The 27440-nt window shown below is 38.3% G+C and overlaps 1 pseudogene; it reads right to left on the bottom strand.

Moving 5' to 3' along the window:
* Positions 1–980: 980 nt before the first annotated feature.
* On the bottom strand, positions 981–6230 carry LOC122696833 (annotated as a pseudogene).
* Between the last annotated feature and the right edge of the window lie 21210 nt (positions 6231–27440).

Here is a 27440-nt window from a genome sequence, read left to right on the forward strand (position 1 = left end):
TGTCTATGTGACCAATTGTGCAATTGTCCATAGGGCCCAGGTGGGGGACAGTTGACTATTAACTGAGCTGGATTTGTTAAACCCAGAGTGATAGAATGTATGAAATTTTTGCAAGATGATGCAGGAAATGAGGATGCAGTGGAGTGTGGGTGAAGACAGCCACTGGAGGAGGATGGAGCCCCTTTATGTTTGTACCTTCTTCAGTCTCAACCTTTGTGCCACCCAGAAATTTCTATGTTGAAATCCTGACTCCCATGGTGATCGTGTTTCATAGGTGGGGACTTTGGGAGGAGGTGAAGGATGGAGCTTCCTGGATGAGATGACTGCTTTTATATATGAGACACACAGAGTTCTCTAGCCCTTTCCTGATGTGAGGATACAGTCAGAAGTGTGATACAATCGGAAGAGGGCCTTATGTGATCACACTGTGAAAATCCATTTCTATTGGTTATAATTCTATGATATTTTGTTATAGCACCCCAGAAGGACTAAGACAGCATCCTAACAATTTTTAGGCAGTTCAGTAAACCTCATGCTATTTAGATAGCCACATGCAAAGCACTTATACTGTCTGTTGTAACACTGTGACAATATAAGAATTGGCTGACAGTTTGTGGCTTGCTTTCATAAAGAATTCTCAGAATTCAGTCTTCTTGGTTGCTTGACCAGCACAATGAATAATTATCTAATTCTTTGATTCTTATAACTTGACTCAGAATAATTTCATGTGATTCTTAAGTAAACTCTTTAATGGTCTTTATCAAGTCAGTTCCTTCTTTTGATTTTCTATTAAATGAAGATAAAAACATTGACAAATTTCCTTCTTAGATTTTGACATCTCTACAGAGTCTGTGTTTATTTTGTTTCAGATGACATCCATTACACCCAAACATGCTTTTAAAAGCTATAAAACTCAAAGAGGCTTGCAACGGGATAGATCATCACTAACCATCTCAGGATTGGCTAGGATAGCTGTGGGCTTAGCACGAGACAAATTGGCACTTCAGCATCTGGAGGTAGGTGTCAATCTTACTTGCGTCCCTGTGCAGGCAGTGGAACATTTTATAAAAAGCAGTTTTGCTCACATCATCATCTTCCGACATCAGGGAGGAGATTTCTGACCACACTGGATAGGAGGTCTCCTTATCCTGTTCTTCAGAATGAATCTAAGTACCCAAAAGATAATTAATTATTATGAGTTTTATTAATATTTGCTCTTCTCTCTTCCTTGTTATTATCAAATTAAGATTGGGGAAGACTTATGAAACTATCTAGACATGGATTTGGAGCCAGTGTTTTGGAAATATATTAGCAATCTAAAATCAAGAAGCAGAACTCAAGTATGAGTTTGGTTTTGACTTTCTCTTTCCTTCCTTCCCACTCTCATCCTTTGGTTTGAAGAGGACAGAGAGAGAATACCAGCAGAAGTTCAGTAGCAGTTGACCTGGATTACTTTGAAGAAAACATTGATCTTGCAAATTCTATTCTCCAGTTCTCTTACCCATAAAAGTATTTCAACCACATGTGCCCAGCAAGAGGCTAGCTTTTGGTGGAATTGTGTGCAATGCAGGGAATGCTGCACCTGTCAAAAATTGTAGTTGAATTCTAATTCACTTACAATAGAATCAATCATTATAAATGGTTAGGCTTTCACTTTATGTAACAGGAATTAGAATATAGAAGGCCTGAATCTTGTCCTTATAAAGTGAGATGTTTCAAAACTCATTCCTCAATACAGAGGTCATCTCTTTCATTCATGAGAAAAGCAAAAAAGCAAAGATGGCTCACCTTTTTTTGTATCTGCTCTGCACCTTCTAGAAGTTCTTTGGTCTTTTCCTCAATCTCTGCAGCCTTTGACAAGTGATCAGGTGAGGAAAGATCAGGTCTTTCATGCCCTGCAGCTCTGTGACTAGGTGATGCAGAGGTTCATCCCAGGAGAGCAGCAAACTGAGTACCAACCTGATAAGGATTTCATCCTAAGCAACTACAGGAAACAATCTCATTAAAATAAACAAAATTCAGTGGGCTTGGTAACATGTGATCTTTGCTCAGGGAGGCTGAGCAAACTAAAAACACCCCTTATTATTCCAATGAATATGTGAAAATTTTTTAAAGGTGGTAAAGATGTAAAATTATAAAATGTATGCTATTAGTTTATACTTTGCTGAAATTAAAAAAAAAAAAACATTTAAATAATCCTTTAGATGAATTCTGATTTAGAACATGAAATATTTTCTTTTTCCGTCTGAAATTCTACCATCCTCCCAGGGAGTTCTTCTATATTTGAGTGCTTTGCTTGTCCAGGGAGAGAAATCTAAATATTTTGTTGGAACTTAATATGTTCCTAGAGTACCTGGCCCAGAAAACATGGATTCTACCCATGCCCACATCATTTTCACCCAATGATTCATTTGTATTAATGAATCAAATCCTTCATTAATATATTCATTTTCTGATTGGTAGTTTGTTTTATGATATTTGAACAAAGAAACAATGAAGAAGACATGAAATTCTTAAACACATTTTCCTCAATCCATACCAACACCAGTCCCATTTGCTATCAGAGCAGTCCTTTCTCTTTATATGTGTAGGGGGAGAAAATGGCACAGTATTGTCTTTAGTAACAGCATCAGTGGGATTCACAATAGAGGGTTTTCTCCCTAGTTCACTACTATGCTGACTGGACATGAAACTCCCAGAGGCTGAGTCTCTCTAATTAAAAGGCTTGATTTCTTGATGGCCGTGAAATACTTTAGTGGTACAGGAAATAAGCAGAGAAGAATTGTATAGACATTGCAATAGAAACATAATGGGAGACTGAGGAGCTATAATGAAATTCAGACACTAGGGTGAGAGCAGCATAGTTTTCAAGGGGGCTTTGTAGCTTAAAGATGAAGAGTGAGCACTCTGAGTTGGATGAAACCTAGACTCACTGCTTATTACCTATGTGATGGGTGCAAATCCCATAAATTTTCTAAATCTTGGTTTCCTCATCTCAGAATGTGTAATAAAAGTCATTGTGCTACAAGATTTTTGTGAGGATTAAACATAGCAATGAACACTGAGCACTTTGTAAATGGCAACGTAATAACTCTCAACAAATTTTAAATTTATTTTAAATTCGTTAAAAAAATCCTCCTCCTCCTTCTCCTTGACCTTCTTCTTTCATTTTATTATCTCAATTATTAAGATGCTGAGCAGATAGAAAGAATGTTGATATTATTAACAAAGTTTTAGTAAGAGGACAGATTGTATTTAAGAGAAGATGTATGTAAAAATATTTTAAATAATGTTAGGATTGGGTTAATGTGGGAATCAGAAAGGAGCAATTATAATGGAAAACAGTTGAGGCTGGGATAAATGATTGAGGCTTGATTTGTAGACTGTGTTTTCATCAGAACAGAGACCATTGTTGCAACCATGAGAAGCAAAACATAATATTTTTTTTTTCATCGGGATGCTATATTTTTTTTTGTCAATGTATGGCAAAACATAATATTTTATAGGACATTTGGGGAGGAGACTCATAATTAAGAATAAAAGTGACAGAGGAATCATTGAGAATGATAAATGAAGTAGATTTCAGAGAAGCAGAAGAATCAGGAGAGCCTGGAAAGTCAGAAGCAATGTCTCCAATGGTTCAGTGTAGGAGTGACTCTCACGTAGGTGTCACTGGTCACAGGGAATACTCAAAACTGTGGTTGTATTTCTTATATATCCATGAATTCTACCAACCTTTTATTTTACACATAGCATTTTCATTCAGCCCATTCTTTCATACAGTATAATAGCTGCAATCCTGGGCCTTAATGCGTTGATTAAACTAAGGTTATCTGCATGGGAATTTATAGATCTATTATTTATTTGCTACTACAGATCTTTAGTCATCACTTGATTCCATTCATACATATCAACTGTATAAGGTAATTTCTCTTTGATTGCTTAGTATTCTTCCACATTTCTCTGCATGTGCAGTTACCATTACCCTAGTAATCTAAAGCCTAGTAACACGAGTGCACTGTCTCAGCTGGCTCAGGCGAAAAACCCAGATAAAATCCTCACCTGTGTGTGTTCAGCTTCTTCTTTGTTATCAGGGTTAATGATGGATTTGGTGTGGTAGCTGTTGAGGGCCTTGGAAATGAAGTTTTTCCCTGGCCATACTGTTTATCCTGGGAGTGATCAAGCACATTCAGTCCCCTAGGGTTATTTTGGCATTCAATAAATGAATTCATTACCAGAATATTAACACAGCTGATAGATGTATAATTTTTTAATGAGGGTTACATAAAAACTGAACATCATTCTTTTTCCTATTTTTCCCATAATCTCTATAAACAATTGTTCTTCATCTAACTTTTCTAAACTTGAAACTCTTCCCTCCTTTGCTCTTCCCTTGTTTAATTTCATTCTTTCCACAGTTAATATTGGGACAACAATCACTAAAATTACCACAAATATCAAATATTCAATGTTTTATTAACTATCTTTTTTTTTTTTTTTTTTTTAGTATTTGAACCAAATATAGTGTATATATACCTAGATGTAGCCATTTAGTCTCTTGTTTACTGTGGGTTGGAACCAATATACTCCCTTAATAGGAGTTTTAAAGTTATAACTTTTCTCTTATTAATCTATGAATCCATACACCTATAGCTTAGTGTTCACCATAGATACAGAATACAATGTTGTTGATGATGACAAAATGTTAATTTAGAAAACATGGCATAAAATTCTAGGAAATACTAAGCAATGGACTTAGAATAAAAACAGCAAAAACCAGCTAACACATGGATAGAGAAAACTCATCTTTAGAGGAAGTTGTGAACATTTAAAGAGATTACTTGCAAGTTTGGGGAAAAAAAAACAGCAGTCAAAAATGGAGGATGACAGAAAAACTACTGAGTAAAAAGAACTACATGAATTTAACAGAAACATGGAGCAAAAATTTGTTATCAGTGTCTGCTCTACAGTGGGCTCCTTGAGTAACCTAAAAGAGCTAACATACACCTTCCATACTTTCATCAGAAAGAGAATGATTGGTTCCAATTCTAAGCCAATCCTTCTCTTGTACTCTAACCTATTCATTGCCAATCTTAGAAAAATGTTCAGTAGCTTTTTTAAAACTATCATCATTTTGTTTTCCTGACATGGATTCAGTATGTACTGTGGTTGGAAAAGGGCCTTTATGAAGATTAATTAAGGTTAAATGAGCTCATAGGGTGGGACACTGATCAAGTAGGATTAGTGTCTTCATGAGGAGAAACACCAGAGAGATTTCTCTTTTGTCTCTGTGTCTCTGTCTCTGTCTCTCTTTCCCACTCCCTCAACCTGTGAGGACACAGGGAGAAGCCATCCTGGGAAGAGAGAGTTCTTACCAGAACCTGACCTTGCTGGCGCCCTGATCTGGGACCTCTAGTCCCCAGAACTGTGAGGAAATAGGTTTCTATTGTTTAATCCTCTGAGTCTATGGTATTATTTAATGGGACTCCAAGCTTCCCTGGTGGCTCAGATGGTAAAGAGTCTGCCTGCAATGCAGGAGACATCGGTTCAATCCCTGGGTTGGGAAGATCCCCTGGAGAAGAGCATGGTAAGCCACTCCAGTATTCTTGCCTGGAGTGCCACAGTCCATGGGGTCACAAAGAGTAGGACACGACTGAGCAACTAACACACACCTTCAAGATGACAAGTACAGGTAATTGAATCAGATATTTCACTCTTTAAGAATCTTTGAGATCTCATGAAACTGATCCTTTCTTTGATTTATACATCTTATGAGCTGATGCCTTGTTTGACTTAGAAAATGTGTTATTTGAAGTTTGGCTGATGCAGCCTTCTTGTTTAAAGGATAAAATCCAAGGTTCCTTATGGAAATAAGCAAGAAGTACAGTACTTACAAATTCACTGAACATTTCCCAGGCGAGCCTATAGTTGTAGTTAGCCACTGTGGTTGCTGTGTCAAACAGGTTTTGAAGAGGCATCTGGCACTTGCCAGGTGGGTTTTGACAGAGGGTTGCAGGGACCACACCCTGGCACAAGAGTAGATTTGACACCACCAGCAGCAGGAGCAGGCAGGACTCTGAATAAATAAAAACCAAAGCCACTCTGAGATGATGCATTAGCCCAAGGTTAGCAAAAGCTATCCTGTCCAGTGAAGCCTCATCTCTCCCTGTTGCCCTGAGCAGGATTTGGTGATGTAGCAGCTGGGGTGAGGAAGAAGCAACATCTTCCATTGTGTAAATTTAGATGGATGATGATATTTGCACAGAGATAGTTGGAGAAGTAGGTTACACCCTGCATTTTTGTACTGCTCCCAGAAGTGCCCCTTTGCTCTGCAAACATTTGGAGCTTAAATTAATTCTGAGCCAGAGTGTTTAGGTCATTCTCTAAAGATAGTTGAATGTCTTGGGACTTTCTGCAGACTCTCAGCAGCGAACTCCTCTAGGAGTTTGTAACTTTTTCACTCTACATTGACTAATGCTTCCATTTTAGACACTGAAATGGAAAGAATAGTACAGTTGATCTGTGTGGTTTACCATCACGCTGAGGAAGAGTAACCACATGACTGCTTGATTGCTACTCTTGAGTGCAAAGAGAATACTAAGACAAAAGGATATTGTCACTTGAATCTGCTTACCCACCTTAATAACACCATGGATTTCCTTGATACTTTGCCAAAAGTTTGAAAAATTTTGTAAAATTTGTGTTACAATGATCCTGTGGGATAGCCTTGACATTCATTATTATCACCAAATTGTACCAATGAAACAATAAGACTTAGAGTGGGTGAGTGATTTTCCTAAGACTCGTTATTAGCAGATGGAGGTGACTGGGCACCATAATGTCGTCTTTTCACTTCCTCATGGCATATCACACAACCTTGTGGGCTCTCAGTATACAATGCAGTAGAGACCTGGGTTTGATCCCTGGGTTGGGAAGATCCCCTGGAAAAGGGAAAGGCTACCCACTCCAGTATTCTGGCCTGGAGAATTCCATGGACTGTATAGACCATGGGGTCACAAAGAGTTGGACATGACTGAGCTGGTGATGGTGTTGGTGATGGACAGGAAAGTTGGTGATGGAAATGGAAGCCTGGCTTGCTATAGTCCATGTGGTCTCAAAGAGTCAGACATAACTGAGAGACTGAATTGAACCGAAGGATAGCAAAATACCATAAATTCAAATGTAATTGATCATTTATTGGTAGATGGATAACTATATCAATTATTTGGGTTAAGATATAATATGGTGATCATATAACATATCTGAGTATCTAATATATGACTGAAGAGGGTCTCAGTGAGTCATCCATACTCTAAACTGAAGGAATCAATTATCAATGGATAACTATGCATTAACCTTGTAGTTTAATGAGCAAAATAAACTGATAAACACTATTGTCCTTTTCTCAGTATAATAGCAAGCTATAATCTCTGCCTGTAACAATTTTAGGTGCTATAGTGCCCAAGCATTGAAATTTGGGCTGTTTCTGGAAATGTATAGATATGAGCCCTGCTCCAGTTTTTGTTCTTGATGTTGGTGTCTTCTGTTCTCTGGTCCACTAAGTCCCACACTTTCTCTCCTGAGCATCATCTGGTTCTCCTTTTACACATGTGTTCATACTTTGGTTTTCTATCGATTCTCCTGTTCTTTTGATCAGGCTACCAGGCTCTTGATGGTTTATTTCTTACACCCTTTTGTGCTTTGTTTCCCTGGTGCTTGTTAGTGTATTTGCTTTCATATCTACCTCTATTCCTGAATTTCAGTATCTATGGCTGCCCTACCCTACCCTCTTGCTGTCTAAATTTCGGCTTTTAGCATCACCATGTTTTTCTGAACTTCATTTACCTTTTGGTCCAGTTTCTGGCATTCAAATTAAGCTGGATTTTCACATCTGGCTGTTCTTGGCACCTCAAGCATCTTTGAGAAGTTAGCTTTCTCTCTATGCAATACTGCCCCTTAATTTGATACCATTGTGGACCTTCTATAATTTCACTTCCTGCCTCATATTTTATCTTTGTCTTTTTCTAGCTGCTGTAAATTCAGTACTATGTGTCCTTATGTTGGTACTAATATTTAAGCTAAATTCTTTTTTATAAATAAATTCTTAACCTGATGTAGCAGATAATTAAAAGGAATAAAATCAAAATAGTAATAATAAATCCCCCCAAATTATAATCCATAAATGCTCCCATTTTTAAAAGATTTTCCATCCAAATATTATAGTAATATCAGTAGAATTTATTTTTCTTCTACCTACATTCATTTTGTAACTTTCAATGGACACTTTATGATTTCCAAATTAATCTAGGCACCCACGATATACAATATGTGGTGTTTATTGTGTAAGGGTAGCAGTGACAATCTTTGAAGATTTGTTGTTTGATAGTGAATAGTCAGCCCCGGGCCACTTCTCTTTGCTTATCAAACTGACTAGTTATGATTGCATTTGCAAACATGAGTGAGTTCAGAGGTTTCTTCAATCTATCACTAACTCCTAAGAAAGATGTTTTTTAAGGTACTGACTGTATAACTAGACATTTGAGAAATGCTGCAATGTTTTAAATGACTCATGAAAGCAGAAAAAGATTTTCTGTTAAAGTTCACCTGGAAGATGAACTTGATTTTGACTATCAGCAATGGAATATTATGCTTTTGAGGTATTCAATGAGATCCTCTAAGACAGAATAACTGTATAAGACTTTTTTCTTTCATTAATTTCTATCTTTTGCAATTTTAGAACTACAAGGAATATTCTTCAGGGGGGAAAAACCACTGGAAGTGACAATTTCACTAAGCAATCAAGAGTTAGCTTATTTTCAATTAAATGAAAATGCTGCATGCAATGCTCTTTGCAGAGACTCTTGGTATGTTTCTTAATTCGGTTCTTAAAAAGTAAAACTATTTTTTCAAAAACCAGGGAAAATTCTAAACTGTGAATGCCAACTGCCTGGAACAAATGCTCACTGTGTTTCTACTGCATCTACTAGTAATATCTACTGATGTTACTTGTAAGAATTAATGGATGTGCACTCCCTGTAAAAGACAACATTGTGTTTTAACCAAATCTGCCCTTTGTGGAAATCTGACAGTGAAGAGTCAGAGCAAAGGGTGTGTGTGAGTTGATCAAGAAAAGGATAATCAGAGCTATGAAGTTATTCATTGATCATCTTTTATGACAGCCACTTAACCAGTTTTTCTCAGTATACTTTCCTATAGATATAGAAATGAAATTTTTTCATGCTACCACATATGGGGCAACTCTATACTGCTTCCTACCCCCATTTGAAACAGAAGATTCACAATTCTTGAGCAGGAATGGCAAGAAAACTCACCACTAGATTCTTGATTATTATTTAAGCTTTAATTAGGTAGCATATTTTCTGCCATTGCTGTGTGAGTGCCTCACGTGTTGCAAATTTCTTTTGAACTCAGGCAGATGCTTATCAAGAAATCATTCATTTCTACCTAAACTTTTGGGTGACAGATCAGTGCTTCCGATGATACCACAAGCAGTACTTTTACCAAATCTTAACAGTTAGCTTATATTTCATTATAAATGGGAAAGGGCCTTGAAGTTTCCCAAACTGTTTCGTGTCATGATAATTGATAAAAAGCAACATCAATTTGGGATAACTGAGAACAGCCTTCAGATGGCTAGACACTGAGATAATACTGTGACTGGGATCATCTTATATTAAAGACATTTTTGTCTATATCATTCATGTCTATATCACTCATAACACACAAGGTAATTTATAATGTTTAAATATATGCTGCAAACACCTTTTTGGATAGAACATTGCAATATGTAGTCCAATGGGATACAAATAAGTGAAGTACATATATTCTACCCTAAAAGACTCTGTAGTCTTCTTGAGAATACAGCATATATGATGAGGAAGAAAAAAAACTTCATGAAATATATTCCTAATGATCACAGATGGTTTTAGATTTGAAAGTGATTTTTGATCTTTCTTTCTTTTTTATATAGCATTATTTACTTATTTTTGGCCATGCTATGTCTTCATTGCTGCATGGGCTTCTCTCCAGTTGTGGTGAGTGGGGACTACTCTGGGTTCTGGACTAGAGAATTCCATGGACTGTATGGTCCATGGGGGCACGAAGAGTCGGACACGACTGAGCGACTGAACTGAACTGAATGACATATGTTTGTGATGGGAGCTATTTCAATAAAAACAAAAATGAAAAATTTTGGTAAGACCCTTGAGGCTAAAAATGTTACTATCCAATTAGGAATGATCTCCAACATGTAAAAAGATAAAAATTAAAGCTTAGGCATCTGTATTCATTTTTTTTCAATTGTCTTTGTATATTTTATTTTAAAAATTGAAGGTAGTAATTATAGACGATGTGTAATAATTTTGACTTTTGAACAAAAAGTCTATGCCCACTCTACTAAGTGAGCATAGCCAAAAGAGGCCATGGCCACATATGAAGAGATGCATCAGAAAATAAATATGTCTGATGGACTTTTCCATTTAACAAAGAAATTCCTAGTGCCAATCCTTTGGTTAAGGAGGATTCTACCGCTGACTGTAGCTTTCTCTCAGATAATCAGAATGTTTGTTTGCATAGTCCAGGATCTGATAACTTCTGCTGTAGACTGTTCTGCTCTGAGACATTTCTTCTCCTCTCAAAGGTTTCTGTTGCTTTCTCTCCAAGAGAACCCAAGAATGTATCAAGAAGATTAAGAAAAGGCAGGTTTAAAACAAGCTCTTGCATGTTCTGTTTATTCAGTCATGTTCGACTCTTTTTGACCATATGGACTGTAGCCCACCAGGCGGCTCTGTCCATGGGATTCTCCAAGCAAGAATGCTCCAGTGAGTTGCCATTTCCTTCTCTAGGGATCTTTCCAGTCCAGGGATCTTACCAGCATTTCCTGTATCTCCTGCATTACAGTCAGATTCTATAACAAACTTTCAAGTGGCTTAAAATATTGGACTGGCAGGAAAGGTCATCTTGGTTTTTCATAAGATCGTACAGAAAATACCTTAGAACATTTTGGCCAACATAATATAATACAACCTGGAGAAGAGCAAAGCTAGATTGAGATGAGAGGCTTCTTGCAGTGCCAGCATGGAGGATCAGGCAGGCTGGAGTGAGGGACTAGTCCTGGGAGGCCATGTGGAGATGCTGAAAAGATGTCAGGGACAATGGGCAGACTTGGATGACTGTAAACTGATTCCATGTGTTCGATTCAGGCAACAAACTGGATGGTGAGAGAAGATGAAACAGAAGTGAGGTCAGTGGCTTTAAAGTAGAATGTTCAGGTTTGTGCTCAAGACTAAGGATTCCTTTCTGCCATTCTAAGGGCGTTTGCGAGTTTCAAAGGAAGAAAAGATCATGATTTCCTACACTATTGGTCCAGCAAGTGTAATAATTCTTTTTTCCTGCTAAAGCTGAATAATGCTAGTTTTAGTGCATTGTGTGCATGCTCAATTGCTAAATCATGTCTTGACTTTTCTGCGACCTCATGGACTATAACCCACCAGGCTTCTCTGTCCATGGGACTTCCCAGGACTCCCAAATACAGGAGTGGGTTGCCATTTCCTTCTCCAGAGGATCTTGCCAACCTAGGGACTGAAGCTGCATCTCCTGCATTGGCAGGTAGATTCTTTACCACCTAGCCCCCTGGGAAACCTAATTTTAGTATAGTACATGCCAACAAATGAGCAAGCACTCAGTCTTCCAATCTTGTTTGGTAACACAGTTAAGCAACCCAAGAATATATTTGCACTTTTTTGTAATGTGTTTGATTATTTATTGGTATTTATTGTTTTGGTGGATTGTAATATATGTAGTATAATATAGGAGATGTGGTTTTCCTATAGGTATATTCAAATCCATGTGGTAATAGTCTGAATATTGCATTTTTATCAAAGAAAGTAATAATGTATAGAATTCTGTCTTTCTTACAAAGGCAAATTCCTATGTCTCACTGTAAGAAATGTTTTTATGAAGGATATTGAAGACTTACATACCTGTATATTGTTGGTTGTGAGTGATGTAAAAATGGAGTTAGTAAATATCCATTATCTCATCTACCAGAAATTTGACATTCATTGTAAATTGAACAATGCTATTATACATCATTAGTGAAATAAAATGAAACATATGTAATGAATGAGTTATATTTAAAGGTTCAACCACTTTGTAGGTGATATATTTGTAACAGTGTTTTATTATGTGTTTCCTGATGTGAAGGAAATATAAACTGAGATACAGTGTTCTAAGATGATTTAAATTTTGGAAAGATACATGAAATTTTCAGTTGAGATGAATACATTAAATAGTTTGGTTTCACATTGGAATTTCTCTATGTATAGGCTTCATAATAGGGCTTCAAATACATGAAAAGGAACCATTCAATAAACTAGAGTTAGAAATTCATTTTAAATACTTCATAATTTAATTAAGTTTTATTAGTGTGATATGGGCTTCCCTCATAGCTCAGTTGGTAAAGAATCTGCCTGCAGTGCAGGAGACCCAGGTTCAATTCCTGGGTCAAGAAGATCCCCTGGAGAAGGAAATGGCATCCCACTCCACTATTCTTGCCTGGAGAATCCCATGGACAGAGGAGTCTGGCAGGCTACAGTCCATGGGGTTGCAAAAGTGGGACACAACTTAAGGATGAGAGAAAGAGAGTATAATATTCTTTGCTTTACAGATTAAAAATTGACAAGTGTCTCATCTGTTTCCTTTATTTCTTTCCATGTTGAAAAGCATCTTGGATATATTTGATTTTTTTGTTTGTTTTTTTGTAAAGAAATAATATTTATTTCTTAAAATATTTTTTTCACAACTGAAAATGCCAAGAAAATAAATAGTAAACAATTGTGAAGAATCAAAATCCACAAAATTTATTCATTGCACTGTTGTTTTGATTTAAAAACTGATATACTGTCTCTTTTGTGAAAATTCTGTTTGTTTTGCTCCAGTTTTATCATTATAGTAATAGACTTTGCCAAAGTACAGCAACTATTTCATGTCCCATCTCAGGCCAGGTGTAAATGATGCTTGCTATTGTGCTAGACCTTGGGTCTCAGGTGGGACTGAAGCAAAATTGTGGTTAATCAAACTGACAGTGAAGAAAAGTGAAGAGTAATTACATGAATTATACCTAGTAGCTCAATGGTAAAGCATCCACCTGCATTGCAGGAGACCTGGGTTCAATTGCTGGGTTAGGAGGATCCCCTGGAGAAAAAAATAGCAACCCACTTCAGTATTCTTGCCTGGAGAATTCCATGAATGGAGGCGCCCGATGGGTTACAGTCCATGGAGTCGCAAGGAGTCACACACGACTGAACAACTAACACATACATAACACTATCAACAATTTATTCACTATAAGGGTTTGTATGGTGTGGAGGTACCCCAAGTTTATATATCAGGATTATGCAGATACTTTTAATGTATTGGTTATGGACTAACCATAAAGAAATCTCGCTATCTGCAATAACATGAATGAATCTTGAGCACATTATGCTATAGGAAATAAGTCCGAGAAAGACAAATGAAGTATGATCACACTTAAATGTGGAATCAAAAAACAACCACGAGGAACAAAACATAAATACAGAGAACAGATTGTTGATTTCCAGACACGGGGTTTGGGTGGGCAGCCAACATGGGTGAAGTGGGTTAAAAGGTACAAATGTACAGTTACATATAAGTCATGGGGATTTAACACAGGCGTGGTGACTATAGTTACTAACAGTGTATCGCACCCGTGAAAGTTGCAAAGAGAGTAGATCTTAAAAGTTCCTTCCACAAGAAAGAAATCATAACAATGTGTGATGATGGATGTTAACTAGATTTACTGTGGTGATTATTTTCCATCTGAGCCACCAGGGAAGCCCCTATTTGCAGTATATACAAATAGCAAGTCATTGTGTTGTAAACGTACATCTAAAACTTGTATGATGCTATAGTAAATTAAATTAATATCTCAATTTAAAAAATACACCTTGGAAAAAAAGGAAAGAGAGACTTTAATCATATGCATTTCTGTGTTCTTTACATTCTGATTTCACCTATATTAATTGACCTAAAAACCTATGCCCACATAGCCCTGAATAACATGATGGCTTGAGAAACTTCACTGACAAGAAGAGTTAAAAGGTAGAGAGTCTAGGTTGTAATATTCATGCAACAGGCCTTTGACCTTGGAAAGCAGAAAATAAGACTCCTCAGATTTTACTGATAAACCCTCTGCCTTTGTCACAGTGGTGAAAAGTGAAAGTGAAACCCGCTCAGTTCTTTGTGACACACGGACTGTATTCTCCAGGCCAGAATACGGGAGTGGGTAGCCTTTCCCTTCTCCAGGGGATCTTCCAAACCCAGGGATTGAGCGAAGGTCTCCCACATTGCAGGCAGATTCTTTACCAGTTGAGCCACAAGGGAAAATGCCAATAAATGAGGAAATGCTCAGTCTTCTACTTTTATTTGGTCAGGGCAAGCAACCAAGGAATATGCTTGTGTATTTTGTGATATGTTTGGTTACTTATGATTTTTATTGTTTTTTTTTTTAAATTTTAATGAATGTAGTATAATATAAGAGATGTGGTTACCTTATGCTGCTGCTGCTAAGTCGCATCAGTCGTGTCCGACTCTGTGCCACCCCATAGACGGCAGCCCACCAGGCTCCTCTGTCCCTGGGATTCTCCAGGCAAGAATACTGGAGTGGGTTGCCATTTCCTTCTCCAGTGGTTACCTTATAGATGTGTACAAATCCATGTAGTAATATGGTAATATATTGTATTTTTACCAAAGAAAGCAATTATGTACTTACCTTCATTTCAATTATGAAATGAAATTTTCGATTGAGAGGAATACATTAAATAGTTTGGTTTTACATTAGAATTTCTTTATGTATAGACTTCATAATGGGGCTTCAACTACATAAGAGGGAACCATTAAATAAGCTAGAGTTAGAAGTTCATTTTAAATATGAATGATTTAATTACATTTTATTAGCATCTCATATTTTTTGCCACTTTGGATAGCATCTTGGATATATTTGTTTTATATTCTTATAAACAGTGATAAATACTCATTTCTTAAAATAATTTTTTCACATGAACTGAAATGGCCAAGGAAAAAAATAGTAAGCAATTGTGAATCATTAAAATCCACAAAATTTACTCACTGCATTGCTCTTTTGATTTACAAACTGATATACAGTTTCTCTAGGAAAAAATGTATTTGCTTCACTCCAGTTTCATTTTTATATAATCGTAATGGTTTTTGCCAAAGTATAGCAACTGTTCCGTGTCCAACCTCTCAGGCCAGGTACAAATGATGCTTGCTATTGCACTGGACATTGGAAATCAAGTTCAGGGGGCCAAGTAGCAAAATGGTGTCAAGCAAACAGACAGGGAACAATTAAAGAGTAAATTCCATGAATTAAACCACTATCAACAATTTGTTCACCATGAGGGGTGAGTAGGGTGTGGAGCTAGCCAACTTTATCCTCAGGATTATGCAAGTACCCTTAATATATTAGTTATGAACTTACCATGAAGAAATCTTGCTCTCTGTGATAGCATGAATGAACCTTGAGGGCATTATGCTATGCGAAGTAAGTCAGATAAAGACAAATGCTATATGAGCTCACTTAAATGAGGAATCAAAAACCAATAACCACAAAGAACAAATATAAATACAGAGTTTGGTGGTTTCCAGAGGCAGGTTTTGGGTAGGGGAGCCAGAATGGGTGAAGTGGATACAGATTTCCAGTTATAAATAAGTCACTGGGATACAGTAGAGAGTGTGGTGACTACAGTTAATAATAGTGTGCTGTATACTTGAAAGTTGCTAAGAGAGCAAATCTTAAAGTTCTCACCATAAGAAAAAATTGAAACTATGTGTGATAATGGATCACACTAAAAAATTAACACTAGAATTACTCTGGTGGTAATTTTGCAATATACACAAGTATCAAACCATTGTGTTGCATGTCTAAAATGTGCATGATGCCATATGTCATAAAAAAAATAATCTACATCTTGGGGAAAAAAAGTAGAGGGAGACTTTGACCCTATGTTTTTTATGGTCCTTCAGATTCCTATTTCACCTGTATTAACTGGCCTAAGAATCTATGAAGATGCAGCCCTGAATAACTTGATGACTTCTGAAATTTTCCTGACATAGGAGAGGAAAGAAAGAGTCTAGGTTGTAATATTTATTCAACAGGCATTTGACCCTAGATAACAGAAAAGTTTCCCTGACTTTCCAAATAAACCCTCTGCCCTTTGCCACAGTGGGGATCAATAGTAAAAAGTTATCTTGCATGTTAAGTATAATAACTCTTAATAATTTTTTAAGGATTTCTTTTTCTTAAGAATTTGTATTTATAGATGAGTTTTTGAAATTATTCATATTTGTAAAATATTTAACTGATTTTGAGTTTAATACTTTACTCCTTTACATTAATAAAACTTAATATTATCCTGAAACATAGCCTAAGGCATTTTGGCATGAGAAATGACCATGCCAAATTACAAATAACCAATTTATAAATAAAAAATGTATTTTGAGCATTTGTTCAACATACATTTATTAAATTTATATTTATTAAATATTATGAAGGGTTAGTGTTTGAATTTAATCTTGCTGGTCCCAAATTTTTCATGAGAAAGAGATAAATATGTGAATAAATAATTAGTCCAGTTGTATTCATTTCTTTGGTGAATGTAAGTAAAACCTCATTGTAACACAAAGGAGAGAAGAGCTGATTTGTCTGAAAAAGTCACAAGAATTTTCAAAAAGGAAGTGAAATAAGATTTGAAGGAGCTCCCCAGGAGTAGAAGGGGATGGGACTCCAGATTGGAGAAGAGCTTATACAAAGAAAGACATTTAAAATCCGAAGAGCACTGCAGGTTTGGGGAAAGATGATGAATTCTATCGGCTCTCTCCTATCCTTGGGAGCGCCAGGCAAATCCAGCAAAAGATCCCTAGCCTGTAACTCACACGTCTTCACTTGCTCCCTGCAGTTGTGTCCATCTTGTGAGTGGATTTCCGGGCAGATACATGGACACCTGAGCCTAGGGGCGAACTCCTGTCTGTCCTGGAGACGCCTCCTCTCATGACCTTGGGATGGAGCATAGGGGGCTTCCCTCATAGCTCAGTTGGTAAAGAATCTGCCTTCAATGCAGGAGACCACGGTTGGCTTCCTGGGTCAGGAAGACCCACTGAAGAAGGGATAGGCTACCCACTCCAGTATACTTGGTCTTCCCTTGTGGCTCAGCTGGTAAAGAATCCGCCAGCAATGTGGGAGACCCGGGTTCGATCCTTGAGTTGGGGGGATCCCCTGGAGAAGGGAAAGACTACCCACTCCAGTATTCTGGCCTGGAGAATTCCATGGACTGTATAGTCCATGGGGTCGCAAAGAGTCAGACACGAGTGACCGACTTTCACTTTCACTTTCTATAGTTAAGATCCCCTGAAGAAGGAAATGGCAACCTAATCCAGTATTACTTTCTGGAAAATACCATGGACAGAGGAGCCTGACAGGCTACAGCTCATGAGGTCCTAAAAAATTCAGACACGCTTAGCAACTAAACAACAACTAGAAACCGGCTGCTGCCGCTGCTAAGTCCCTTCAGTCGTGTCCGACTCTGCGACCCCATAGACGGCAGCCCACCAGGCTCCCCCGTCCCTGGGATTCTCCAGGCAAGAACACTGGAGTGGGTTGCCATTTCCTTCTCCAATGCAGGAAAGTGAAAAGTGAAAGTGAAGTCGCTCAGTCGTGTCCGACTCTTAGCGACCCCATGGACTGCAGCCTACCAGGCTCCTCCGTCCATGGGATTTTCCAGGCAACAGTACTGGAGTGGGGTGCCATTGCCTTCTCCTTAGAAACCAGCAGTATCACACAAATCAAAGAATTGTGATTACAATGGGCCTTTTAATTGAGCTGTGGTTAGCCTTTATTACAACTCACATTACTAAAGTTATTCTATATGTGTAACGTGACTGCTTATATTTCATAAATATTAAACTTCATATCCACACGTGAGACCTTGCTCTTCTTGTTGTCCAGTCACTAAGTCATACCTGACATTTGAGACCCCATGGACTGCAGCACATCAGGCTTCCCTGTCCTTCATTATCTCCTGGCGTTTGCTCAAACTCGTGTCCATCGTTGGTGATGCCAACCAACCATCTCATTCTCTGTCACCCCTTCTCCTCCTGCCCTCAGTCTTCCCCAGCATTAGGGTCTTTTACAATGAGTTGGCTCTTCGCATCAGGTGGCCAAAGTACAGGACCTTCAGCATTAGTCCTTTGAATATTCAGGGTTGATTTCCTTTAGGATTGGCTGGTTTTATCTCCTTGTAATCCAAGGGACTCTCAAGAATCCTCTCCAACACCACTGTTTGATGACATTAGTTCTTCTGTGCTCAGACTTCTTTATGATACAACACTCACATCTGTACATGACTACTGGAAAAACTAAAGCTTTGAATATACAGTCATTTTTCTGGCAAAGTGATGTCTCTGCTTTTTAATATGCTGTCTAGATTTTTTCATAGCTATTCTTCCAAGGAGCAAGCATCTTTTAATTTCATGGCTGCAGTCATCATCTGCAGTGATTATGGAACCCAAGAAAATAAAACTTGTGAGGCTTATCAAATATCTAACTCAAATTTTTCATCAAGAATAATGTTGTGGTTAAAGTATTGTATAGCCTTAGGATAACCATATTCCAACTTTTTTTTAACCAATTACTGTTTTTTTTTTAATGATTCTGATTTGTATCTCAAAGTAGTATTCTTTATCATAGCACATGACTCAAATTTACCCTGAATCTACTATGTTTGCTAAGAAATCCTGTGGCTAATGACACAATAATGGGATAAAATGAAAACAAAAATTAGGTGATTAAAGCTGAAACTGGAGAAAAATAAGATAACCACAAATAAATGTAAAAATGTGCACTGGATAAAGTTCTGGGTGGTAGGAGAGAATAGTCGGTAGGGTCTCTAAGAACAGTAGCGATATGGGGACACTTTATATTAAGACAGGGTACTCATTTTTCCATAAAACTTCTACTTCCTGGGCACAATGGGTATTAAGAAATCAAAAATGAGAACTTATATTGCTACAAGAAATTTAGTGAAGAAGATGAACATTGCGTGTGGTAGGGAAAAAGTCACTTTTCTCAGCAAAAGACATTTTAACCTCACGGCATATTCTAGAATAATCAAGGTAATTATAAAGCAGGCAGCTGTACCTTCTTTGAAAAACAATTTCACAATTACCTGTTTCTAAAATTTACAGGCAGTACAAGAGAAGAACATCTGTATTTAATATTTCTTTTAAATCACAATTGTAACTGCTGTTTCCAAGGCCACCTACCTGAGGGATGAAAGACACAGTATGATCGGTAATCCAAATGGTAATTCCATGGCTTAGGCTTCCCAACTGACTTCCTGGAAGGAGTGTGAACACCTATCCTTCTTCTCGGAGGAACTTTTCTCTCAGACACAATAGAACTAAGAAGTAAGGGGTCGGGAGGCCATCAATATTTTCACACTAAGAACACCTTTGGTTGCTTACAACAGGTCTGTGTTGCTCCTCCATTGCTTGGTCATTTGTATTGCTGTTGCTGGTATTCTATTTTGAATACCGTTGCCTACAGAGAGATCACTCTCTATAATGAAGGGCTATGGGCTGAAACACTTCTGTCTTGCCACCAGAGCTTAGACTCCATCCTTTTCCCTGTCCTCAGTTGATGCAGGGGAGTGGGGCTCCTTCACATAGAATCTTAAGGACCACATCTCACCAACCACCATTCCTCAGAAAAGTTAAAATTCCTTTCTCCCTCTGTGTATCAAACTCCCTTCACTTAGACTTCAGATTACATTTCTCATCTGTCCACTCCATTTTCAGGAACCCCATTCCAATTGATTTATCAATTATCAACACCATTGGTCACATGGGAGTTAATGAGAGCTTCACCCAAAATTAAGAAAATCATTAAAATACTGGATCAGTCAGACTGTGTTACCAAACCAGTGTGTTCTGGGGTACATGAAATTTTCCATGTCGTATGCTCATGGGGAGAGCTTTAAGGGAAACAATTTTCAAACTCTCAACATTCATATGTTTTCTTTTCTAAATTTTTCTCTCTGAGAAAGCATTTGTATTTGAAGGCTTAAATACTGGTCTTCTTTCACACCTCCCATTTCAGAATTGCCCTGGCCCTGTTTTATGAAGAAAGGCATGCCATTCACTATCTAAAAACTTCTTATTGTGTGATATACAACGGTGTACAGATTTCTGGGATACCAGACAAAAAGATTTTTTGAAATGTTCCTGTTTCCTAAGCCTTCCTTGATCATGGCATCATGAGCTTATGGTAAGTTCATGTCTTTCTGTCTTATATTTATTTCTGTTAAATGGATAGCAAGAAGAGTTTTTCATGTTGTAACTTTCTTAATTCATTTATATTGTGGAACAGAATGGCAGGACTAGACAACATTGATTCAACAAACTTCTTTGGCTCTGCACTTGCTTGTGAACATTTACTCCAAGTGGAAATGTTGTTGGCACTTTCCCAGTTGTCCAGTGGTTAAGATTCTGTGCTCCCAATCCAGGAGGCCTTTGGTTCAATCCCTGCTCATGGATCTAGATCCCACATACCACAACAGAGGTGGAAGATCCAGATGTACTACAATTAAGACACACGTAACCAAATAAATAAAAATACTAGAAAAAATGGTTGTATCTTTGCAACATAGTGGTTTTAAATATGAACCTTGGAGTCCTTTAGCCCTTGTATATACTCCCTCTTTACCACTCATTAGCTCTGAATCTTTAGGCAAGCCTTAATTTGCTTCTCTCCATAATGCCTTTCAAACTAGTGTCCACCTCATGGAGTTGCATAAGAATTAATGAAAATAATGCAAGAAAAACATTTCAGAGAAAGACCAGAAGAAGTAAATGCTTGACCAATGTTTGTCACTTCACATTTTCTTATTGTGGGATTACAGTGAAGGAGTCTCCTCGGGCAAAACCAGCCACCCAGCTGTGTAGTGAAGGGCTCAGCCTCAACCAAAGTGAAGTCTGCACTATGCCCTTGTTTCCTGGGAGCTCCTCTCTAAACCCTTATGTGGTTTTCTCTGAGAAAGGGTGACTAAAGGTGTCAAAGGTTGACACTGGGAAAAGTTCCTTTGATTATGTGAGGGTCTTGGGCCAGCCTGATAGGTGTGTATGTTCATGGGGTTCTCAAGGCAAGAACACTGAAGTGGATTGCCGTTCCCTTCTCCAGTGGTCCACATTCTGTCAGACCTCTCCACCATGACCTGTCCATCTTGGGGAGGCCCACACGGCATGGCTTAGTTTCACTGAGTGAGACAAGCTCTGGTCCGTGTGATCAGATTGGCTAGTTGTCTGTGATTGTGGTTTCAGTCTGTCTGCCCTCTGATGCCCTCTCTCAGCACCTATCATCTTTCTTGGGTTTCTCTTACCTTGGACATGGGGTATCTCTTCATGGCTTCTCCAGCAAAGTGCAGCCGCTGCTGGGTACATGGATGTGGGGTGGCAATGTGGGGTAGCAGCTCTCGGCTGCCACCCCTGACCTTGGATGTGGGGTCGCTCCTCTCGCCGCTCTGGGCTGCGCAGGCGCCACTGCTCCGACGCTCCTTCACTGGCTGACTTTATTTTGGGGGGCTGCAAAATCACTACTGCAGATGGTGACTGCAGCCATGAAATTAAAAGACGCTTACTCCTTGGAAGGAAAGTTATGACCAACCTAGATAGCATATTAAAAAGCAGAAACATTACTTTGTCAACAAAGGTCCGTCTAGTCAAGGCTATGGTTTTTACAGTAGTCATGTATGGATGTGAGAGTTGGACTATAAAGAAAGCTGAGCTCCAAAGCATTGATTCTTTTGAACTCGTGTTGAGAAGGCTCTTGAGAATCCCTTGGACTGCAGGGAGATGCAACCAGTCCATCCTAAAGGAGATCAGTCCTGGGTGTTCATTGGAAGGACTAATGTTGAAGCTGAAACTCCGATACTTTGGCCACCTAATACACAGAGCTGACTCATTTGAAAAGACCCTGATGCCGGGAAAAATTGAGGGAGGGAGGAGAAGGGGACAACAGAGGATAAGATGCTTGGATAACATCACCGACTCAATGGACATGAGTTTGGGTAGACTCCGGGAGTTGGTGATGGACAGGGAGGCCTGGCATGCTGTGGTTCATGGGGTCGCAAAGAGTCAGACATGACTGAGCAGCTGAACTGAACTGATAGGTATGTAAACAATGTGATTTAGATTAAAAATTTTGAGCCACAAGAATGATGTGATTTAGGAATGGGGGTTTTGGTCATACAGCATCAGCTGCACCTCTAGAGAGGTTTGAGGCTGAGATCAGCTGTATGGACCGTCAATTATGCCTAGGCGATGGAGGCCCAGTTAAAACTCCAGACATGGAGACTGCAGTGAGCTCCAGTGTCTGCAAGTGCTCACTGCCGGCATATTAGTGCTGGGAAAATAAACCTGTCCATGACGCCCTGGGAAGAGGCAACCAAAAGCTCCATGTTTCACACTTTGTTTGACTCTGCCCTATATGTCTTTTTTTCTGGGCAGTTTTTAATCTGTATATTTTGAAAAGCTGCAATCCACTGAGTATATACTAGGAGAAAATCATCCTTTGAAAAGATACATGCACCTCAGTGTTCCTTGCTTCACCAGGGCTTCCCTGGTGGCTCAGACGGTAAAGAATCTGCCTGCAATGCAGGAGACCTGGATTCGATCCCTGGGTTGGGAAGACCCCCTGGAAGAGGGGATGGTAACCCACTCCAATATTCTTGCTTGGTGAATCCCCGTGAACAGAGGAGCCTGGTAGGCTATAATCCATTGGGTAGCAAAGAGTGGACACGACTGAGCAACTAAGCACAACAGTGTTGATTGCAGCGCTGTTTACAACAGCCATAACATGGAAGCAACCTCAGTGTACATCAAGAGATGGATAAACAAGATGTAGTGCACATATACTATGGAATATTACTCAGCTCTAAGAAGGAAAAAAATAATGACATGAGAAGCAATATGGATGGGCCTGTATATTCTCATACCAAGTGAGGTAAATCAGACAGAGAAAGACAAATACATATGATATTACTTATATATGGAATATTAAAGGATGGTACAAATGAAGTTATCTACAAATAGAAAGAGAGTCATGATGTAGAAAATAATCTTATGGTTCCAGGGGGAAAAGGGGAAGGATAAATTGTGATATTGGGATTGACATATACACACTACTATATATAAGATAGATAACTAATAAGGACCTACTGTATAGAAAAGGAAACTCTGCTCAATGCTCTGTAATGACCTCCATAGGAGAAGAATCTTTAAGAGAGTGGATACATGTATGTGGATAACTTATTCACTGTTCTACAAAAACTGACATTTAAAGCATTGTAAATCAATTACACTGCACTAAAAATTAAAAAATGAATTAAAAATAAATCAAAGATCTTCAATAAACCATGGCCATAGGCATAATAGCTTTCAGTGAGTTCTTGAATTCCTAGCTGGTTATGGAACCCAAGAATGGTCTTGGAGATCCCCAAACTTCTAATTGCTCTCTGAAGTGAATGAAGTCTTAGGGACTTTCCACTGTAAAACTTGTGTCTGTCAAAGGCCCTTTTCTTTATATGCATAGCTGTGATATTTTCATGTTGGTCAATTGGTACTTTGTCTAAGAACTCAGTAATTAACTCATATTTCAAATAGGAACACTGGAGTGGTGGACTACTCAATAAATGATAACCAAAGAAGACCCTGGAGATACTCATATATTGTTGTGAAGTCCATCAAGGAGTTTGCCACTCAGACCCTCCACCTGGGGCTGCAGGTACTTATTCAGCTTTCTTAGTCCTTAGCTTCCTATCAGCACCACAGAGCATTCAGTATGGATGAGGCACTGGGTTACCTTAGACAAGTCAGTCTCCTCGTTGGGTGCCATGGTCTAAATGCTTGTGTTCTCCCAAAATTCATATGTGGAAAACCTAATCCCCAAAGTGACGATTTTAGGAGGTGGGACCATTGGAAAATGATAAGGTCATGAGTGCAGAACACACATGAGGGCAGAGCCCACATGAATGGGATTAGGGCTCTTGTGAAAGAGGCCTGAAATACTTGCTCATCCCTTCTATTTAAGGATATGTCCTGGAAGAGGTCCGCACTCACTCAGCCATGCTGGCACCCTGATCTTCGACTTCTAGCCTCCAGAACTGTGATAAATAACATAGTTTATAAACCACCCTGCCTCTGGCATTTTGTAATAGCAGCATTCATGCACTAAAACACCGGACATAATTAAATGGGGAAAAAAATTGTCAGTCTTCTTTTCCCTTCCCAGGACATGACAGTGGAACAGGTAGCATAGTTGCTCAATTCCAAATACACATGGTAACATACTCCATAGAATTGTACATTTCTTTCAAATTGCATTTCTTTGACATGCTTATTTAGGAAGATATTTTCTTAGAGGTAATTAACATTTAAACCAATAGATTGTGAATCAAATAAATTACCTTCTATATATGGGTGGATTTTATGCAATCAGTTGAGGACCTTAGGAGCAAAGATTGAGATTTCCCCAAATAAAAGCAGTTTGGCCTTAGGACTGAACCACTAACTAGTCCTCGGATCTCCAGCCTTTCAGCCTTACGATAAAGCAACAGGACCCTAAGGCCTGTCACTGGGCTCTAATCAGAGTCCTAACATAACTGCTCTTTCACTTGGAAAACTTATCTTCACTTCTCTAGGCCTTGGTTTTCTCAACTAAGCAAGGAAATTAGAGTAGAAAATCCTTTACATTTCCAAAGATTATTCAATTCTCTGCATAAAACATGATCCCAAACTGAGGTATTTTTCCTTTTCCCAAAAAGAAAATTATTTGTTGTGCAGCTTCCTTGGTTGGATTTCTTATAGTCTTCATTATCTGCTCTATCTCACAGTGTATTTCTCTGGCTTAGCTTTAAGAAAAAATCCTTGATAGAAATAATTACTTGACTGTTATGGAATACTATTTTTATCTTTGGTCTTATTATGAAAAGCAGGGGTTATAGTTAAGCATGCTAGTGACAGAAACTGTTACTAAATATCAGTATATCACCTTGAAGAAGTTTGCTCAGTCATGTTCAGCTCTTTACGACCTCTGGACTGTAGCCCACCAGGCTCCTCTATCCACTGGGATTCTCTAGACAAGAATACTGGAGTAGGTTGTCATGCTCTCTTCCAGGGATCTTTCTGACCCAGGGATCAAACCCAGGTCTCCTGCATTACAGGAGGACTCTTTACTGTCTGAGCCGCCAGCTCCCAATAAAATGGATCTTGAAGTATACAGAAGATGTGTTATTTGTCTATATTTGTTTCCTGCAACAGTGTTCTGTTTTGTTTTTTTTTTCCAGTTAACATATCAGTCCCATTTCTATTCACCTGAAAGCTATCAAGAATGCAAGTGCAAGCACTCTTTGAAAGGAAATATTTTAAAAAAGCGAACTTTCATCTGGAATAGTGGTTAAGATTTTTTCCAGTTGTCATTTTTTCCAAAATACCAGAGGTTGGGTATTTGCTTTTAATTATAATATTTACCTCAGAAAGAACAAATAAGCTGGTCTGTGAAAAATACCAGTTTCTGGCATGGTTGATACTCAGTAAATAGTAACTTCAGGGCAGTTGGCATAGCCTTTGTTGCCCCAAGGGAACTGAATGAAAGGAGTGGGAATAGGTGGTGTTCAGATCATTAACTGTAACACAAGCCAGAATGTAGTCAGTGAGATAAAAATGGTGAGAATGAAATTAGGAAGCAATAATGAGGAAGATGGTACTTTCATCTAGGAAAAGTAGGTAACAGTTCATCAAGGAGGTGAATATCTTTTGTACCTTCGAAGAGAGATTAGGTGTTTGTGTACAATGTAAGAATATTTGATTTGTAGACTCTCCTTAAAGGATTTTGATCTGTCATGATCAGAGACTATAGCTAAGAAACGGAACTCCTGTGACGAAGTATAATAATTCTATGGTAAAAAGCAGATTCAAGTGGCAAGTTCAGAGCACTGTCTCTAGTTCTGTTCTATTCAGCCTTTTTGTCAGTGACTCGATTATCACCTTATCTTAGGACATGAAATTGTGAGGGCTAGTGTATGTGGAAGGACAGACTGCAAATCAAGTGGTTTCTACCTAATAAGGTGACAATTAAAAACAAATGCATCCACAGTAAAAGTAAAAGTGAAAGTAAAAGTCTCTCAGTCAGGTCCAACTATTTGTGACCCCATGGACTATACGGTCCATGGAATTCTCTGGGCCAGAATACTGGTGTGGGTAGCCTTTCCCTTCTCCAGGGAATCCTCCCAACCAAGGGGTCAAACCCAAGCCTCCCACATTGCAGGTGGATTTTTTACCAGCTGAGCTACAAGGGAAGACCCCACAGTTCTAGTTCTATAACTATGTCCAAATAATCAGAGTATAAGGGTTTGGGTGGGGGGGAAAGACCTCATTAGTTTTAGTTCCCTGTATGCTGTGAGAGCAGCATGAAAAATTCATTGTAATTTAACTCTGCACGAATGAGTGTTTCATTGAACAAACACCTAACGAAGGCCTGTTGGATGCAAAGAATGGACAGTAGTTTAGAGCACATATTAGGACTTTGCAAATTAGGACTTAAATTTTAATAGAAAAACAGAAATGAGGTAAATTTCAAGTTAAATGTTGCACCACAATTGGGACATGTGTCGAGAGGGCAAAGCACAGAATGCCATTTGTCCACATAACAAGAAGAACTGAGCTGTGTCAGAATCACGAAAGGCTGCTTTGTGGAAGTGGTTTTTTTACTGAGATCTGAAAGATGTCAGGGAAGTAATCAGGTAAAAGAGCGAGAGTCTTCCAGGGAGAAGAAATGGCTTTATAAAGAGTTTTAGCCATATGTGAGAGTATAGAGTGAAAAGAACAGACAGGCCAGGATTGAACCTTCAAGGAATTTAATTTACTTGGTAAAACTTATGCTAACTGGACAGTGAATACAAGGTGGAATATGATCACTTCTGCGAAAGAGATAAGAATCACGTTTTGCAGAGCAGAGGACAAATTTCCATTTTCCGGGTAATTCGGTAAAGATTCACTTAAACTTAGGAAATGTGGTTTCTATTGCTACTTTTGCATCGAGTTTTATAAGTTTGATAAGTGACTTAATCAATCTTGAATTTACTAATATATCTTTAATATGGGAGGATTGTCTAGATAACTTCCAAGGTTTCTTCCTTTTCTGAATATCCAATGAATCCCACTGGTTATTATCTGGAATAAAAAAATTTTTTACATGCCAAGAAAATGACTGAAATATCTACAAAATTATATTTAAAAAGCATTGAATTTTTTTTCCTTTTTTTCCCTTTTTT

This window comes from Cervus elaphus, chromosome 7 (assembly GCF_910594005.1).
Source record: "Cervus elaphus chromosome 7, mCerEla1.1, whole genome shotgun sequence".
NCBI lineage: Eukaryota > Metazoa > Chordata > Mammalia > Artiodactyla > Cervidae > Cervus > Cervus elaphus.